Consider the following 12,287-nt stretch of genomic DNA (forward strand, 5'->3'; position numbering starts at 1 on the left):
CAATTTCCTCATGAAGGTTTATCAGTATTTTAATGTGCATTTCCCCCTTAATATACGTGTTTGTATGCAATTTTGCCTAAAACACAGTTCTTTGCAAAGCAATTTTGCCTAATTTTTGTATATCTTATTTTCACTACTATGTGCATTATGGGCACTTTATTTCACTATGTGCATTTTGTACACATTACTTGACTGGAAAACTGCACTGCAAAATTTGGAGAAGTGTGAATTTCAAAGCATGCTTGTTGTATATTGGTTCTTGTGTGTTTTTGAAAAGGGTGAATTAGATGTGCTTTTAAATGTGAACTGAAATGAATCCTCTCCCATATCACTTCAAGATTAGCCATGGGTGCTTCCTCTGTGTGTGTTTCAAATATTGGCAGGTATGAATAATGTGGGATATAGTCCTCGGATTTTCCATTGAAATTACGGTAGTATCCAATGTGTTGGCAAGAGGGAGAAGCTAGCCAATCTTGAGTTATCATTGAAAATTACCTCATGCTCTTATTTTCTTGTTCAACTAACCGCTACCATCACACTGGGGAATCTTCTCTGTGTGTATTTGTTTTGTTAACTAGCTGCCACAATAAATGACCCACCTTGCAAATCTATTTTCATTAATACATCTATTCGCAAGGCAGGAGAAGGGTTTCTGCACGGACCATTTTCTTTGCTATAGTTGCATTTTTCATTCATCTCTCCCCCCCCCCCCTTAAAGAAATCATGTCAGCATAATGCATTTTATCGTGACTGACAGACCTGTAATGGATTTTTTTGCTATTGTCATCAGATTTTTGAAGAAACTGGGGACAAGTTTCACCATTCTAGCCCCATATAGGCTTGACAGCTCTTAACTTATAAATTATTGCGTACCTTTTTAAGAGGTTGATTACTGTTTTGCGGGGGTGGGACAGAGAGTTAGATATAAATAAAAGTAGACAAGACAAAGCACTAAGATGTCCTGTTTGAGCTGTTCATGTTTCTGAAAAGAATCTATTCTCTTAACTTGGACCTCATTTTCATATTTGTGTGTGTGCCCACACAGGTTTGCATGTGCTAGTTTTTACCTTCAACCCTGTCTAGTATTTGTATCCTTTCTGATTCAGAAAAGATGTGCCTTTTAAATAACACACACACACAGTTGTATACAGTACAATATGTATAATGCATAGTGGAGTGCCAGTGATTTCTGGTATTCTGTGTTGCCTGTCAGCTTAAGTGTGGGCTACATCTGGAAATCCCTCTGAGTCAGGATAATACTTGTGCTTGCACTCTGGTATGGTAGAGGGAAACCGCCTGCCTGAAGCTTCCTTGTCCTAAGTGGCAAATAGTGAATAGAAAGAAGAACCATGGACTGTCAGGGCACAAGTGGAGGAATGGAGAATCTCATAAGGGCAATTCTGAAAGCAGATGAAACCAATCACTGTGAGGAAAAGGGTCCCTGTCCATTGTGGCTAAGCCAAACTAGAAGACAGGGAGTCAGTCTTGTGAGGTCTCACATTTGTGGTGTTTAAGGCTTGTATGTGGTGAAATTGTGGAAGACCAGAATTTTGGGTCTCGGGTCTCATGAGGTTATTCAAAGGGAACTGGGAAGCAGGCCATCAAACTGTCAGGCCATCTGAAAGGGCAAGTAATCAACATGACCCACCTGCCCTCTTGGGAAACAGAGTACAATGGGCTTTTCTTTAGCACTAAGTGTGCGCAGAAGGAAATTTTGATGTTGGGTTCATGGTTAATGCATGTGTTACATTAAACCACCAGAGAAAACTGTTTTTCTAGTGATCTAACCATACCCCCCTGCTTGTAGCCTCTCTGATTTAGTTAAATTCACCCCTAAAAGATGAACAATTTTGTTGATTGTTTGCTCACGACTCGCTGAGACAAAATGCGTGTTGTTTTCTCTTTCTCATCACTTATCCTGTAAATAGTTCCTGCATGAATAAAGCCTTTGAATGCCAGAAACTATAAGTGATTATTCCAGTCTAATCCACCCAAGCTGCAAGGTCTGCTAATACAGGCATGTCATTTGCCTTGCCTAGAGTATTCCATCACTAGTGCAGATTTTAATTGTGATTTAGGATGCAATCCTTTTCCCACTTACCTGGGATAAATTGCATGGAACTTAATCATCTTAATCTATGTTAAAAATGAAATGTCAAAGATTTATTTTAATCTTTTGAAAAAGTTGGATTTTATTTTGGTTTACTTTAAAAAACATGTTTCTGCTGTGACTTATTCATACACTAAATGACAGGGTGGTTTTAGTTATTGTTGTTTTAATCTATTGAATGTACTTACCTCCTCTAGCACTCTTTTGCCAAGATGGCTAATGGAGGGGGTCGCAGGTGGGGGCAAAGAGGGAGAATCATAATAAATGAAACAGGAGTCTCAAGTACCCAGAGGATTCCTTGGAAAATCTTTAAAGTTTCAAACAAACACCACACTCATCCTATTTGCCGTAGCAAAATGCTGCATAACTGAGAAAATTGTCACTTATTATGTCCCTGGGGATGCACTTCAGCAGCAGTAACAACTTAATCCAAAACACCTTGAAATTAATGAAAAGACTTGGGTTGTAAGATTTATTATTTCTGCCAGAAGCTATCAGCCTTTTCATTCGCATCCACTATGACTAGTATACCTAAAGTATATTCATTCTTTGTCTCTGAATAGGTTTTTATTAATTTAGCTGAGCTTAACAATTGATATTTTCTCTCTCTCTCAAACGGAAGCACAATATCATTATAACTAAATTCCAAATGGACATAACTTCTATTAAGACTTAGAGGTGCTTCATCATGTCAGGAGGATTTGCATACAGAAAATAGATTTCCACATCTTTACTTAAGATAAAACCATGCAGTCTCCCCCCCCCCTCCCTCTGCACTGCTGTGGCTGTGGTCATAAACATAGGAAGATGCCTTAGTAAACTGAGTCAGGCCAGTGGTCCATATAGTTCTGCATATTCTACATCAGTGGTGCAGAACCTGTGGCCCTCCAGATGACTCCAACTCCCACCAGTCCCAGACAGCATGATAAAAGGTTGTGGATGATGGGCATTGTAGTCCAGCAACATCTGGAGAGCCACTGCCAGTCACTGTAGACAAGGGACAGAGGTCTTTCCCAACCCTATCAGGGATTAAAACCTTCTCCTAAATGTATAACCTAAGTTTGAGCAGATGTTTTGGCTACATTTTCCATGTTCCTAGGACCCAATCTTGCAGAGTTTCTGATACACCCCCTGTTGATGCTTTTCTATGCCATTTCAAGTAAGTTTTCTATATAGTTTTCTAGCCTTTTTAAAAACCAGAGGAAATAAAGAGTTTAAACAGTGGAGGGGGAGCAAATGTTCACCATAAGCCCCACTATTGCTGATTTGAAACAAAGTATTTTCTACGTATCGTTCTTCCTCTGAAAGATGTGCTCATTTGCTATTTCTGTAGTCTTCCATTCCTCATGAATTGTGGATTTAGAATCGTTCTCGTTTTGCAAGTGAATGCACAATGTCTGACTGCTATACCCTTATAACTTTTGTGGCTTGTTTATTATTGTATTATTGTTGTTGTTATGAAGAAGAAGAAGAAGAAGAAGAAGAAGAAGAAGAAGAAGAAGAAGAAGAAGAAGAAGAAGAATATGAAGAAGAAATGGTAGTTGGATGGTGTTTTAATAGTTAAATACATGTATATGTATGCAATCAAATTTATTGTACAACACTGAACATTTTCATAAAGACAGAGGAGAAGGAACCAGAGACATCACAAACACTTCTGTGCTACCTATAAGGGTACACTTCAGTAGTGCATTTTTATATGATCCTTTGTTGTTGTTGTTCAGTCGTTCAGTCATGTCCAACTCTTCGTGACCCCATGGACCAGAGCACGCCAGGCACGCCTATCCTTCACTGCCTCTCGCAGTTTGGCCAAACTCATGTTAGTAGCTTCGAGAACACTGTCCAACCATCTCATCCTCCGTCGTCCCCTTCTCCTTGTGCCCTCCATCTTTCCCAACATCAGGGTCTTTTCTAGGGAGTCTTCTCTTCTCATGAGGATCCTTACGTACATTCTAAAAAAATCCCTCAAACTATTAAGGAGTGACTGGAGCAGGACATGTCTTGGGTCATATATATTTTTAAGATGTCACCAAATCCATACATTATGGTCTGACTTAGCAAATATCATGTTAGCAAGGGAGGAGAGTTGCAGCAAAATGTTGCAGCACGGAGGGCCCCTGTGCAGGGTTCCAGCCAGGTTCTTTTCCAAGATGCTGTATTCCATTGCACTCTCCCTGTTTTTCCTTTCTCCCTTTTCCAGCTGTGTTGCATGTGATACAGCAATTGCATCCTCCTGTTGGTGGCACTGCGAGGTCAGGGGAAACCCTGTTTGGTGGCTGCAGCCCCATAGTTATGTACACCTGCAGGATGCCATCTTGTCCTGCCCCATCTCTGTCTCAGTAAATACAGCCCTGCCATCACCCCCTCACAAACCACTGCTGGTTTCATGCCACCAGCATCTCCTTCAAACTGGGCCTTGAGAACTAATGCTATAATGAGGTGGGGTGAGAGAAAGAAACTCTGTGCTAATATTATTATTTTTTAAGCATTACACATAACTATGGAATTAGGATTGGCAGTAATCAATTTACATTAAAAATGCAAATGTGAAAATTGGGGACATTCAATGCCATCCGAATCAATTAAAGATAGGTGATGAAGTTACATGTAAAACTTAGGTAAAAAAGCAGTAAAAGTTGTCGTAACCTGAGCAGGGAAAAGACAAATGGAGAAGGTAGCCGAGTTTGTGATCAAATATTTACGAGAGTGATTACTTAACAGGAAAGAGTTGCTGATATGAATATGCTTGTGTTACTTTACTTTCATATATCCCATTGAGTAGATCTACTGTGTTCTGTGAGCTGTACCTAAAGTTACTTAAAAGCTTTTCACTGCTATGTGTTAAAGGAAAAGAGTAATAAATAACTTAGGAGAACAAAGTTTTGACCTTTCTTCCTCGCTATGTTCTTCTAAGCTTTTATTTTTAATTCGGCCCCTGGATTGGGTGAAAAGTTGAAACCAAAGCAACACAAAGTAGTTTGTGGAAGCTGCATATCCAGCTAGTAAAACACCTTTCACTTACTGCAGGGGAGGAGGACAGGGATGTGTCTATAATGGTGGGCTTGTTACATTTCCCATCACATTCTTGTTCTATGATTAGCTGGAGCCAACATGCTAGAAATGAATCCTTGTACCCTCCCCCCAATCCCATTAAAAAGTAATAGTATAGTAATAATATTTTAAGCTTGATTTTTATTTTCTAACAACATCCTATAAAAAACTGGCTTATAGCGGCAAAAGAAATTAAGTGTAATCACTTAGAAACTTTTTTGGTTCAATAAATCTTGGAATGGCCAACTCCCTCTGAAAGTGGTAGTGGCATACCCAATTTCTTTTCTACCTCCATTACATCTAGTAAAGGAAGAGTCAAAACGGTGCCTTTCCAGCTGCTGTGGCCTACAAGTTCCATTATGCTGAGTCAGCATTCTCTGGTTTGGTTGGCATCTGTCTGTCTCGGGAGACAATGGAGGAGTGCGCCTTTGGGGTGAAGTCAAACTGTTGGAAGGTTGCAGTGCGTGCTGTGGCTGTAGAGACCGATACAGGAGAGATAGTTTTTATTGCAGCTGGGGCAGATGAAAGTGTCTGATTGTACTGCTGCAGATGTACCTTGGCACTTTGCTCTCTGTAATCCCCCAGCGGTTATTCCTCCTCTGGTCACTGCTATGGATTCACAACCTGACTGATCGTCTCCAAGCACTGTGGTTGTCTGCAAGGGATCCCCACATGGCGGGGTTGATGTTGCCGGCCTTCACGTCATATGCAGACATAATTCATTTGCCAACAGACCTGGTGCCTGAAGCCAACTCCCCATGGTGTATGACCTTGGGGGTCCTGCCATTTTCCATTCTGTGGATATGACCAAGCTAGCAAGAAGCTGTAGTCAAAAACATCTGGAGGGCACCACATTGACTATCTCTGTTCCAGCACTCATTAACTATGTTCTGATGTTGTAACATTCTGAGCTTCCCTATTCTACACCCCCATCATTATCTGCTTATGACTATTGGGGAAAATGCAGAAAAATTTGGCAGTAAGTTATGAAGGGATATGCGGCAGCCAGATGTGTGGCTGCCATTTTTGAGAAAAGCATCACATTGTCTTAAGCAGGGCTTTTTTCAGATGGAACTCACTGGCACCTCTCAGTTGGGCGCCATTGCTCATGGTGAGTTCCAGCTCCAATTTTTCTAGAAAAATAGCATTGGTGTTAAGTAGTTTTGCCCTTAATGAGCATGGCCACAACAGACTGCACTGTGGGCTTTACATTGTTGCCTCTCCTCATCCTGAAACACCAAAAGAGGCTGTGCAGGATAGATATATGCAAATGAAACCTAAGTGGACAATCTCTCCTACCCCCCCCCCCAAAAAAAACCCCAGACCTATGAGAATTGAGCCTCTTCAGTGGCCACAGACTGCTGAGTGTTGAAAACAGAAAATCTGATAGGAGAATAGAATGGAGTTTCCTAAAGAAGGCATGGTTGTCTGGCTGGAACCCTAAACAAGAACACTGCACAATGCAACATCTGTAGACCTGTAGACTCTCATAATGCACCTCACTTCCTTCTGTGTGAACCAAGACATAGGCAAAGGATTCTTTTGCCTATTTTCTCCCCAACCTGGTGAAATGTTCTTAGAGTTTTTCCCCTTCTGCTCTCCTGTGCATGTCACTTATACATGGGCTAATAGGAAATTGGAGTGAACTTCTGAAGTGTATTAGGAGAGAGTTAGGTTGAACCTTCTCTTGCTGTTCACATGGTGTGAGAATTGGTATTAAAGGGACCTGTTGAGTGAACACTGTTCCAATAAGTTTTTCCCAGAGCCACTGTTACTGCTCCCATCAGAGCTGAAGGGCCTCAAGAGTCATTTACCAGTGTTGCTGGCCTGCCATCCCCTGTTCTGTATATGGAGCGAGTCAAGTTTTCTGAAGTAGGAGTGAGTTTGAGTAAAAGCAGAAGAGATTGTTGGGACATAGGGTGGCAGAAGTGGTGAAACCATGACTTTTAGTTTAGATGCAGATTTTGATGCTGGGGATTAGCATCTCTGGCCGCTTCAGATGACCCAAGAACCTTCTCTGAAATGTTCTCCTCCTTATTCCTTTAACAGTCCAACATCAGCAGCTGCCTGCAAATGCTACACATACTAGTTCATGCTATAGACAGATGAATTGTCCTCTTCCTGTGAGTGGATATCAATCATCATCAAAAAAATATTATAGATCATTTCATTTCAGGCACTCATATGAGGTTCGATATTAATGGTTTGCCCTTTAAATGAATGTGACGGCCTGCGTCTTGTAGAGCTTGAATAGTGGTTGCTTCACACTGTGTTTGTGGTTCTATCAATCCCGGGTAGGGGAAGTACAATGTGCTTGCTCACTTGCTGACAAGTTGATGTCAGTCAGCCGATTATTGATCTCTGGGGACTGTAGTGAGCTGTCTGTCTTCTGAATGTGTGGTTCAGATGAACACTGTGTAGAAAGGGCAAGTGGTATATTTAGTCAGCTCGAGAGCTGCAGAACAGAACAGGAAATACTTCCTTTTAGTCGCTATGAAATCCCTCTCTATGTATTCACTTTGGCACATCTTTTTTTCTCCATGACAAATGACAGAATAGCACATCAGCAGATGCCACCACTCTTAGCAGAAATTAGGTTGTTCTAACAACAGCTACTTTGTGTCAAGTACTATCATTTGCAGTCCAATCATAGCATTTTAGCATTGGCAACGGCTGCTGCAGGAAACCTCTACTTACCCAAGCTCTGCTCTTGTAAGATTGCTTGTGTATTTCTAGGGGCATGGATGTTTTGATGTGCAAACTTCTAGTCTAAGAGACACACAATTATATCTGTCATTAGCCACATCTGATTGTAGCCTAGTGCCTTTATAACAAGGAGCCACCATACAAAAGAAGCTATCATCAATTTTTGCTGGGGTGGGGGAAGAGAACTTCTTCAAAGATATGGTACGCTCAAGTTCTAAAAGGAGAAAGAAAGACTCCATATTGAAAATAACGGTGTTGTAAGGAAGGCACATATATTGACAGAGGTAATAAAGAGAATGGAACAGCTCAGCTTCAAACTAATTTCAGAGGAATAATATTTCTGTCATCCTGAAGCAACACTTGCGACCAAGGAGCACAGTAAAAGTTCACTGATGTTTTTGAAGAAGGCTCTCCCAGCCTGTTCTTCTTTCCCTCTCCATACTCACAGAATCAATGAATTGTAGAGTTAGAAGGAACCCCCAAGGGTTATCTAGTCCAACCCCCTCCAATGCAGGAATCTCAGCCAAAGCACCTATGACAGATGGCCATCTAACCCCTGCTTAGAAACCTCCATGGAAGAAGAGTCCACCACCTCCTGAGGTTCCACTGTTGAACAGCTCTTATGGTCAGAATTTCCCCCCTAATGTTTACCTGGAATCATCAGGGTCCCTAAATCAGAGGGAGGTGTGGTATTGCTATGAGAGCTCCAAGGGCAAATCTTAGCAGTTCTGGTACCTGGGGTGATGATACACACACTAGATAAGTGTGTGGGGTTAGGGGCTTGCAGGGAGTGCTGCTGGCCAGTTAATAGCTGCACACCTGCACAATGTCACTGTCCCTGCTGCAACATTACTTCAGTGTCACAGCCAGCCATGTCTTCTTTCAGGATAGTCTGTTCCATCCACCTGACATGTTGCCACTACACATGCTCCTTGGGAACAGTGAAAAAACTTTAAGTTGTTTTATTTCCACCACCCCTTCCTATTTCATGTAATTTATGAAAGGGGACCAGAGTCTCAAAGTTCTTCCCTTTCCTTTCCCTTCCTTCTCTTAATCACACAATTTCAGCAAGTTTCAACACTGTGGGAACATCATAATATAGTTTATTAAACCTCACGCTGTTTGACTGATGTGAGCACACCATTTAGCTGCCATCAACATTTTGGCTGCAGTTCACAAGATTCCAACGGAATTATGGTTACCCACCCACCCCTTTCCAGGCTTATTATATGAGAACTCAGGGTCATCCCATAAAACTATTGGCAGAAGACTGAGAAAAAGAAAAAGGGAGAAGTATAATTTAATAGAGTACAGGGCTATGATCCCTGTGAGTGTGTTCCAGAAGCCATAGGGTTTTGAGAATCGCCTTCGCTGTGAGTGGAGATGGACACCTGCCATTGGAAGCCCCCCGCAGCCCAGCCTGTGCAGAAAGGGTTGCCCTGGCACCCCAATGGCAGAGTTAGCAAAATGGGAGCCTTCCAGAGTCATGTTGGATGCAGGCCGGAGACCCTCCCCTCCGTTTGACATGTTCCCATGATGGAAGCAGGAGTTCACCAGCCTGGGAGCTGCTGTAGTTCTCCCTCCAGTTGAGTCCCCACCTTCCCCCAGACCAGGTGTGAGACTGATAGGGCTCATGATTTGACAGTTCCACTGCTGTCAATTCTCCCTCTTCCACCCTCATTTGATTGCTCTTCCGCTTATGCAATCCACAGACATAGGATGTGGTGGTGGTCTCTACCATATATAGGTTGAAAAGAGGACTAAGCAAATGCAGGTAGGTCTGTCAACAGCTCACCATGCTGGAGCCTCCATAAATAGAACCTCCATGTTTGGAGGCAGTGTATCTGTGACTAATAGCTGCTGGAAAGTACCTGTGCACTTCCTAGAAGCATCTGACTGGCTACTGGGAAACAGGGTGCTGCCCTAAATGGATATTTCAGCGGTCCAGCAGGATTCTTCTTATAGTTTCATGTGTGAGATAGGGGAAGCGATCACACAATTTTGCAGTCTGTTCCAGATCCCATGCATCAGGTATAGTTAATGTTGAACAGATGTTTTCAATCTTTGCTGTTATAATTAATTCTGCTGCCTAAAAGCAGAAACATGCCGACGTGTACTGTAGCAGTGTCTCCCTTATATGTCATGTGAAACAACTATGGTGATAATAGAAACTACAACGTAAGGGTGCAAAACCCACAGCTTGTCAGGCTACAAAGAGGAAGGAGCAAGGAATGGGTTTGCAAAAGAAAAAGACAGGTACCCCGAGAGACTGTTCACCATTTCAGATGCCGGAGTTCAACTGTTTCCTGAGTCCAAGGTTAAGCTGTATATTTCCAAGAAACTGAGTACAGTGGATCAGCCAGCCGCCTTTTACATGTTGCTGAGAGCTGCAGGATTTAGTCACTGAGCCACACTGCCATCTACAGCCTGCTGCACTAGACAACAATCATCACGGAGGGTTGCTCTGACAACAGCGATGCACCATTTCTATTTTGGGTGGCTATTGCTTTGCTGCTGCAGGATTTCCAGCTTTTCTCGCCGCTTTCGCTGTGGTTGTGACAGAGTGCTTCACTCGCTCACCAAATACGGAATGCTCCTCGGAATGAACTGGTTGCATTACTGACTGTTTGTACTCTGCAGTGGCAAGGAGAGCAACGCCGATAGGGCTAACACAGACTGCTTTCTCCCGTCAGAAACATTCTAGTCAGTCTGCCAATGCCACTTTTCTCACTTTCCCCTTCTCAAAGAAACATACTGAAGACACATGGAGAGGCACACCTCGTTGAAGGCTAAGCTTGGGCATGTATCACAAGCAATGGAAGACCCCCCATCCCACATGACAACACATACAAATCCTTTACAAATAGATTTTAATGTTTGAGGATAGCTGCGGCAGTGTTGCTGTTTCCTTATTTTTCACATGGTCTGGGAGCATAAAAAAACCTTAAAGACAGACCTCCTTGAATTTCTACTCTGCAAAACCATCTGCAAGCTGAAACACAGCCACCCTCTGACATTTCAAGTCTCTGAAATTTGTAGTGCCGTTCTCCAGCCCAGTAATGTGTACAAAAATGCGTATACTTGCATAAAGTGTGCATAGAATAGTGGAAATAACCTACAAAATAACATTCTATTAGGGAAAACTACATTGCAAAATGTGTATATTAGGATAAATGTGTGCTACGATGCTGCAGAATTCTCGTGAGGTTGTTTAAAAATAAGTAACTGAATCAGAAACACTTGTGGCTATTTCCTAGAGCTGACTAGGAAAAATATGAGAGAAACCTGAGAGAAACTAAACTAAGATAAACCAAAGTGACAGCTTTACCCATCCTTAACCAGGATCCAAAGAATAATACATGTACTTACATACAGGTGTATGTGCAAGAGTTGGCAACAGGATTCCTGTCTTTGGTAGACTGTATGTGAATTGGGCTCTCTGCACTAACCACCCAATTGCCAGCAATCTCTTGTCGAGAACTGCTGCTTATATTCATATATTACCAATATGGGCACTTTGAATCCAAAGTCCCGATTTAACATATATTCATTTAACAAATTTCTAACCTGCCTTTCAGAGTTTCTGCCCTCACAAGGCATTTTACAACAGTTATAAATAGTTCAAAACCATAATCATATAACAGATCATAATTCATTAACATTAAAATAACATTTAAATGATAGCAGCAGCTAAAGGAAAGAAAAACCATTTCAAATGGGGAAAATAAAGAGTTTGGGCACCATAATAATTAAAAAGCATTTCAACGTTTAGAAAATTAAAGATACTAGCAGACAAAAAGAATTCAAACAGGTTTCAAACAGAGAAATAAGCAGTCCAAGTTCTTTATGAATAAGAGCAGAATTTAACAACACCCATGGAAAAAGAGCAATATTCACATGGCACAGTAGATCAAATGGCATCAGAAAATGAACAAACTACTTAGAAAGTATTTTTCAGTACCATGTTCTTGTTTTCATTCAGAAAGACTCTAATGATGACCTCTGAGAAATGAATTCCACTCATCTGGCCTCCACTATTTATACCCTGCACTGCCCCCTGCCCAGTGCTGTGTAGGCATGAGAGGCAGGGGTGGAGGAAGAGGTTTGTGGTGGGTGCGGCCCGCCCTGGGTGTCACCACTAAGGGGGGTGACAAAATGCCAGGCGGCACTCACCACAGGGCCTGCAGTGTGCCTGAGCCACACATCTCTCCTGGGTGGTCTCAAAGGGGAAAGCCTCCTAAATGAGCATTGGTTGTTCTTGCGAATGTGCAGAGTTTCATCTCATGGGGACATTCCACACACATTTGGAAGGCTTCCCTCTCTTCAAACCTTTCCCCAACATTTGGGTAGCACTGTGTGAGGGTGGGCTGCTGCAGGGCCTGACAAAGGGGGTGGCACAAGCATGTATAGACCACACAAA

This window comes from Lacerta agilis, chromosome 1 (genome assembly GCF_009819535.1).
Source record: "Lacerta agilis isolate rLacAgi1 chromosome 1, rLacAgi1.pri, whole genome shotgun sequence".
NCBI classification, from domain to species: domain Eukaryota; kingdom Metazoa; phylum Chordata; class Lepidosauria; order Squamata; family Lacertidae; genus Lacerta; species Lacerta agilis.